At 34.3% G+C, this 8,125-nt stretch overlaps 1 non-coding gene across 1 annotated transcript; it reads right to left on the bottom strand.

Annotated features, from left to right (window-relative positions):
- Window positions 1-7,786: 7,786 nt before the first annotated feature.
- LOC114679081 (U6 spliceosomal RNA) lies at window positions 7,787-7,893 on the bottom strand. Its single transcript, XR_003730768.1, has one exon. It is a non-coding gene; the product is annotated as a U6 spliceosomal RNA (small nuclear RNA).
- Window positions 7,894-8,125: the final 232 nt, after the last annotated feature.

The following is an 8,125-nucleotide window of genomic DNA, read 5'->3' on the forward strand; positions in this document are numbered from 1 at the left end:
AAACTAAAATATTATTTTACTAAAAGATTATAAGAAGGCATGTGAATATAAATTTTTGCCTAGGTTAGAGGGTTAAATAATTATTTTAAATTAGATAGGATAAAGCTAAATGTTTGTGCAGATTGTGTAAGGTTCATGAAAAATTAATTGTAAAAGAGATTCTGTGTATGAACATATTGGCTAAATTTAAAAAAGTATTGCTCATTTTTTCCCCATAAATTTAACTTTGGAATAAAAGCATAACAGGGTTTTCTTGCAACACTGATATGCTCCTTAGCAAAAGTTTGTAAAGGGTTGTACAATGTTTATGAGAATCTCACCTTATGGGCAAACTGATTAAGATTTGATAGATTATTCTGTAAGGTTTCATTAAAAAATGGGACAACATTAATAGTACACTAATGCAAGGGTAAGATTTGGCTTTATATCTTGAATAAGATTTTCATGTGATATTAAAGAATAATAAAATATTTTTGTTTGTCTTTTCAATAAACTACAGGAAAAAGAAGGTAAAGACAAGAGACAGATGTTTTGGAAAGCTAAGTCTTCCCTCTATCAATGAGGAAAGGTTTTTGCCTTTCTTAAGATTTTGAGTTATCATTTTGGCTAAATGAATGACTTACGTTGACCTCGAATTCTATTTTATTATATGAAGCATTGTAAACTTTTAACACATTTGACAGGCTTCCCAAAATGAAATTTCAGCTTCAAAATTAAGTGTTTTAAAATCTCTAACTTTGAGTTGCTACAAAAGACCCCTGAAGCATCCAAAAGAGAAGTAAACATAATTATTTGACATGTTAAGTTACGTAGGAATCATCAAAATAAAAAATAATCTTTAACCTTATTCTGGTTATATTTTAGTGAATGATGTTAATATATATCCCAAAATTATATGAGATTTTTAAAATTCTAATGTCTATGGATATCCTATAAATCATAACTATGGTTATTATGTTAAGTTATTGAAGACCACAGAAATAACCAAATTTCCTTATCAATTATGTCTTTATGACTACTTAAAGTCATTCCCTAGTTAATTGCTTAATGCTGATGCGGTTTCTGAAAACTACACAAGCATGCACAATTTTAGAATATGCCATCTTTTAGGAGGTTCATGAAAGGATGGAAAAGATCCTGAAAAGCACTCTCAAATAAAAGTTTTTGATAACTTTAGAATCATATCATTTGGACTGGGTAAGAATTCCTGGAACTTTAAAGAAAAGACTGACTGGTTTATAAAACTGCTAACCCAAGTAGAAAAATTAATTGAAGACCAAGAAAATACTTTGCCAGATTTCCATGTCAAATCAATCAATATTGAAATTATTTAGATGTACCTTTTGAATGAACTCCATAGTTTAAGTCAAATTATCTATTATAACTCATTAGTTATCAGTGCTACACACCTAAATTGGAGAAACAACTGGTGTTCAAGAGGGCATAAGTCCAATGTTAAGCATGGACTCATGGAGAACCAGGATGGCTGCCTTGTCCTTTCTTAGTTCTGCATTCCATAACCATTATGAAAAAAATAAAATGATCCCAATTAAATATATATTGGTGTGGTGACTTCTCAATTGCTAAAATCATTTGCAACAAATATTTAGTTTCTCAAACACATATTCCTGGGAAGACAATCAAAATTTCAGGTACATTTGGCTACCAGATGGGACATTTAAACATTTATAGGGAGGGTTTCATTTGATTGTCATTTTCAATATATATTTTCTGGTTGTATAAATGCTTTTCCATCCAAGAACACTGATGTTATAACAGTATATTATTATGCCACGGTGTGTGTTCACCACATAAAGAAAGCTTTTTATAGTTCACTGACTGAGAACAATCAAACCCTTTGCAGTCTGGAACCTGAAGCTTGGATCTTCTGAGAACATCAGAGAAAGACTTCCCTTACCATCCACACTGCAAAAAAACTTCACGACTTGAAGCTAGGCTTCATAATCTCACAAGTGAGAAGGGTCCCTCCACACTCTTGAAACTGTACACCCATTGGAACTCTTAAAGTGAAGCTAACCAGGGAAGTTTCTCCCCAGAGGAAGATGGCATCCTTGATGTAAACCGCTTTTTCCAAGATCATGGATCAAGACTTATCTACTATCATGAGACTGTTATCTTTAAATATTTTTTTCACTTGCTTATTCCTCTATAAACAATAGAAGTGAAAAGGAGGTCTGTTGTGTGCACTTATGGGGTATACTTTTATTTGTGAAGGATTTTGCTGCCAGCCTTATAAATGGATAACCTTGTATGTTGACAGATAAAAGATGAAGACCCAGTGTAATGAAAAATTGTAATGGTATGTACGTTGCCTCATAATCAGTCAGAAATAGAACATTAGTTACTCTTCTTAACCCATATCATGGGTTAAAGAGAACGTTGCCAGGAGACCTTCACTATCCTAGAAGGGCATCATTTTTTAGGACCTTTTTTCATGGTTTGGAGTAAAAGAGACAATTATTAGAAATGTATCTCTCATGAGAGACTCTATAGCAGATTTGACTGTAAAGGCTATGGTTTCACAACGACTTTAAATTTTCTTGTAAAAGTTATGCTAAATAATTGTTCTAGATTACATACTGGCTAAACAGAAGTATCTGTGCAGCTGCTGGAACTTGTGGCCTATGGAAGAAACTGCTTAAGTAAGTGAGTAGATTCTTTATCTAGCTCTTTATTTGATCATTTATTTTAGTTGGTTTTGTTTATGGGAACCCTGGGTAAAAAGCATACTCCAAGCTCTTGTTATTATTCTCCTGATAGTCATATTAGTAGTCTCTCTGGTGCACTGTATTCTCTCAAAAGTTTTAAATGTTTGCATGCAGCCTTCTCTAGAATGTCAAATGACCTATCTTCAACTGTTAGGAAAAAAGCTGAAAGACATGTGTGGCCTTAAGGACATCATAACCTATGAATGACATGCTGAGGCTGGAAACCCAAAATAATGGTAACCAAGAGTGGCACTACAGTTGTAAGTTTTGGTCAAAGTCTAACCTAAGTGATAACCTGATCAAAAAAGGAAATATTTTTTGAACAAAATTATGGGAAGCCATTGTTTTGGACTGAGCTCATGCACTAGGCCATAACAGACCAGACCAAACCAAAATAGAGTCACTCATGTTAAGTGTGATATAATCCAACAAAGACTTAAGGAAACACATAGATCCTGGAATGGATCTGGTTTTGTTTTTCTCCTGTAAACAGGACATGGCAGCATAAGGAGGTACCTTCCACTCAGGTCTTGTTCCAACGTTGCAAAACCCACTGTTACACTTTCCAAGTGGGTTTCAAGGCCAGTGGAGATAGTCACATCAAAAACTAAAGTTTTGGTCAGTCTTTCGAAATTAAGAAGATGATGAAAAGGTGGAAATTGTTAAATGATGTTTAGCCTAAAGCTCTTCCTTACTTATCTAAGTTTGGCCTAAAGGTTTCTCTGTATATCATGAAATATGACAAGCGGAGGTGCAACCAGACTGTAGCCTACAATTGTACCAATAACCGAATTATGGCCAATCATATGCCGCCAATTGTTCAAACCATGTTCAAATGAGGCAATGTCGAACTGTGACCAATCTAACTGTTTCTGTACCTCATTTCCGTTTTCTGTACATCGTTTTTCTTTTTCTGTCCATAACTTTTCTTCTTCCACGTGACTGTCCTGGAGTCTGTGAGCCTACTCCGGCTTAGGAGGCTGCCCAATTCGCAAACCGTTCATTGCTCAGTTAAACTCCTTTAACATAATTCAGCTGAAGTTTTCTTTTATTAAAGGACATTGTGTGATCGGCTGGTATGTTTCACTATTTATGAATAATCATTTTGGCTGTGGTGCATTCCCACTTTACTTCTACAGTGGAAGCTACCTGACATTGCTTTTTAAATTTTATTCTTTTTTTGTTGTTGTTGTTGGATTTTTCTACCCAGTGATTCCATAATCCATATGATTTACATTTTTGAACAGTAAGCACTCTTGGGAACTCTTCATGCTCCTGCATCGAGGAAAGGGATGTTTGAGCTTTCTAATGGTGGCAATTATACATGGCTGATAAACCAACCAGAAATTGTGTTTTATTGCTACACATTCCGGTTGTTATTATGGATAAATTATTTAAGAAACAAAGAAGGAGTTCCAGCTTGCATAACGTCAGAGCCTAGTCATGAGATTGGTCATTGTTGGTGGAAGAGGGAAAAAACCTATAGTCAGCTACTAACTAAGTGGCAGGCGTGAACAGAGAATATAACTGGAAGAGAAAGTCAGAAGTCATTTTTCTTTAAATGTAGGTTTTACTGTGTTTTTCATTATAGTGTTCCTAATATTAAAAATGGTGCTTTTTTAATTTTCAAAATGGTGTTGTCTTACCTCTAAGTGACAGTGGTGAATTTTTAAAGGCCTTTTTTTCAGGAGGTGGTTCAGTTCTATATAACCATTGCTTAGGAGTTCTTTGAAGAGTCTCCCAAGCTTGGTATCATTTACAATATTAGGAGTCATCTTATTTAAACTTCCATGTACTTCTCAGAATTTTGTATTGATTCCAACTACTTATAAACTGAAACTGATTTGATAGTTTGATGACAGTATAACGTAATATTCTTCAATGTCAAATTTGTTGAGGAAATCCTTACCAACTGCCAAGCTTGTTATAATTCCAGATGGGTTTATAGATATTTTGAAATTCTTTTCTTTTTTTGAGGTGGAGTCTTGCTGCGTCACCCAGGCTGGAGTGCAGTGGCCCAATCTCCACTCACTGCAAGCTCCGCCTCCCGGGTTCATGCCATTCTCCTGCCTCAGCCTCCCGTGTAGCTGTGACTACAGGCGCCTGCCACTGCGCCCGGCTAATTTTTTTTTGTATTTTTAGTAGAGACGGGGTTTCACCGTGTTAGCCAGGATAGTCTCGATCTTCTGACCTCGTGATCCGCCCATCCCGGCCTCCCAAAGTGCTGGGATTACAGGCGTGAGCCACCGCGCCCGGCAATATTTTGAAATTCTGTCATTAATATGTTCAATTCTTTTGACCATTCTTATGATTCAAATAATCTGCATGTAACTTTGGATCCATAATTATAGTTTAAACTGTAATTTAAATGTTACAGCATTTAAAACTGAAGAAATGATAAATGATAATAAAAAGCATAATAGACATTTCAGAGTTTTTTTTCCTATTGTGGAATACCTGAATTTAAAAAATTAAAATATGTATTTTTAAACTATGGAACTATCTCTAAATTAATGAGACACAAATTTGCTAGGAAAGTTTAGCAATTTTATAAGTCATTTAAAAAGCAATGTTAATAAAAGAAAAATATATTGTTAGTATGTGCCAGGCTTATTTTCCAAAACACTTTTTCTGTGAACATCTGGGACTTTGAAAAAAGCCCCACATTCTACCTTCCCCTTCTGTGTGAGCAATAAATTTATGCCTTCACATGCAAAGCCTTCTTGCCTGATATAAAAACAGTGCCTCATTGAAGTTAAGAACATGGACTTTGAGTCAGGATGGCTATTATTAAAAAAATATTTTAAAAAATCACTAATCGTCAGAGAGATTCAAATAAAAACCACAATGTGATACCATCTCACATCAGTCATAATGGCTATTGTTAAAATAACAAAAAATAAAAGATGCTGGTGAGGTTATAGAGAAAAGGGAATGTTTATACACTGTCAATGAGAGTGTAAATTTGTTCAACTCTTGTCAAAAACAATGTGGTGATTCCTCAAACAGCTAAAAACAGAACTTCCATTCGATCTAGCACTACCATTACTGGGTATATACCCAAAGGAATATAATTTATTTTACTGTAAAGACACATGTATGTGAATATTCATTGCAGCACTTTTCACAATAGCAAAGATATGGAATCAACCTAAACGCCTATCAATGACAGATTGGATAAAGAAAATGTGGCACCTGTATACCACAGAATACTATGCAGCCATAAAAGAAAATGAGATCATGGATTTTCTGGGAACATGGATGGAGTTGGAGGCCATTATTCTTAGTAAACTAAGGCAGAAACAGAAGATCAAACACTGCATGTTCTCACTTACAAGTTGCAGCTAAATGATCAGAACACATGGACACACAAAGGGGAACAACAGACATTGGATTTTACTTGAGGGAAGAGGGTGGGAGGAGGGAAAGAATCAGAAAAATTAATGAGTACTAGGCCTAGTACATGGATGACAAAATAATCTGTACAGCAAACACCCATGACACAACTTTACCTATATAACGATCTTGAACATGTACCCTTGCACCAAAAATAAAAGTTAAGAAAAAAACAAACATTGGCTTTGACAAGCACTCAAGTACTTCTGTTGTCCCTCAATATCCTTTTCTGTAAGCAGTGATAATAATACCACTCTATAACTTGCTGTGATGTGACAAGGATTATATTATATGATACATCTAAAGAACTTAGCATATGCCTTACATATTTGTGTGCATTTAAATAATGGTAGATATTATTAAATTATATTTTTTCCATGGGTGTTAATTGCTTTGCATATTTTGAAGGAATTTACCACATCAACATTCTGGTTTCCAAATTAAAATAATTTACTAAATTTCCCAAATTGCATCATATCTCAAAATCAATATAAGATTGGTCTATAGGAAATGTATTCTGGATATGTTTCTTTTCACATGAAAAAAACAACCATTTTAACAGTCCAGCTATGTCAATGCCTTTTATTATTTTCCCAGATCCAAATTATTGCTTTAGAAAGATTGCATCACATTTATACTGTAATTTTGCATTCTCCAGAGCAAATGATCATATATTTTTGAGGTGAACTGCTCTATTTTTATAAATAATTTTAATTTTAATTTTAGACTCAAAGGGTGCTTGTGCAGGCTTGTCACATGGGTATATTAAATGACGCTGGGGTTTGGGGTATGCATCAATGAACATACAATTCTAAAGGTAGTTTTTCACCTTTGCCTTCCTCCTCTTCTTCCCACTTTTAGCAGTCCTCAGTATCCATTGTTCCTATCTTTATGTTAATACATATCCAGTGTTTAGCTCCTGCTTATAAATGAGAACATGTGGTATTTGGTTTTCTGTTTCTGTGTCAATTCACTTAGGATAATGACCTATAGCTACATCCACATTGCTTGAAAAGATACTATTTCACATTTTAAATGGCTGTGTAGTATTTCATGGTATATATTTATCATATTTTCTTTATTCAATCTACCGTTGGTGGGCACCCAGGTTAATTCCATGTCTTTACTATTGTGAAAAGTGCTTCAATAAACTTACAAATGCTTGTGTCTTTTTTTATACAACAATCTGTTTTCCTTTGGGTATGTACCCAGCAATGGGATAACTGGGTCAAATGCTAGTTTGTTTGAATTCTTTGAGATTTCTCTAAACTTCTTTCCACAGTGCCTGAACTAATTTACATTCCCTCCAATAGTGTATAAGAATTCCTTTTTTCTATAGCCTCACCAGCATCAATTATTTTATGTCTTTTTAATAACAAGCATTGTGAACGGTATGAGATGGTATCTCACTGTGGCTTTGATTTGCATTTCTCTGATAATTAGTGATTTTGAGCATTTTTTCATGTCTGTTGTCTACTTGTATGTCTTCTTTTGAGATGTGTCTGTTCATGTCGGCCTTGTCCAGTTTTCAATGTTTTTTGTTGTTTTTGTTGTTGTTTTGCTTGTTTAAGTTCCTTAAAGACTCTTTATAGTAGGCCTTTGTTGGATGCAAGGTTTGTGAACATTTTCCCTCATTCTGTGAGTTGTTTCTTACTCTGTTGAAAAATATGAAATGCTTCATGAATTTGTGTGCTATTCTTGTTCAGGGGCCATGCTAATTTTCTCTGTGTCATTCACAATTTTAGTATAGGTGCTGCCAAACGAGCACAGCTATTCCATTCTGAGGGATAAAGGGTCAGAGTAACAAAGGATGAAAGTGCCTTGAAACTTGTTCTTAGTTGGAAAATCTTTTTTAAAAATCTAGATTTGGATATTCCCAATGTATTAGAGGAAAATAATTTCTATCATTGAAATAGCAGAATGTAAAACTTAAAAGAAGTAGACTATAAAAAATGTTTTGTGATAACAAGTGGGTTAACTATTTAAAAATGGCAGGTTTC

The sequence above is a fragment of the Macaca mulatta genome, chromosome 6 (assembly GCF_049350105.2).
Source record: "Macaca mulatta isolate MMU2019108-1 chromosome 6, T2T-MMU8v2.0, whole genome shotgun sequence".
NCBI lineage: Eukaryota > Metazoa > Chordata > Mammalia > Primates > Cercopithecidae > Macaca > Macaca mulatta.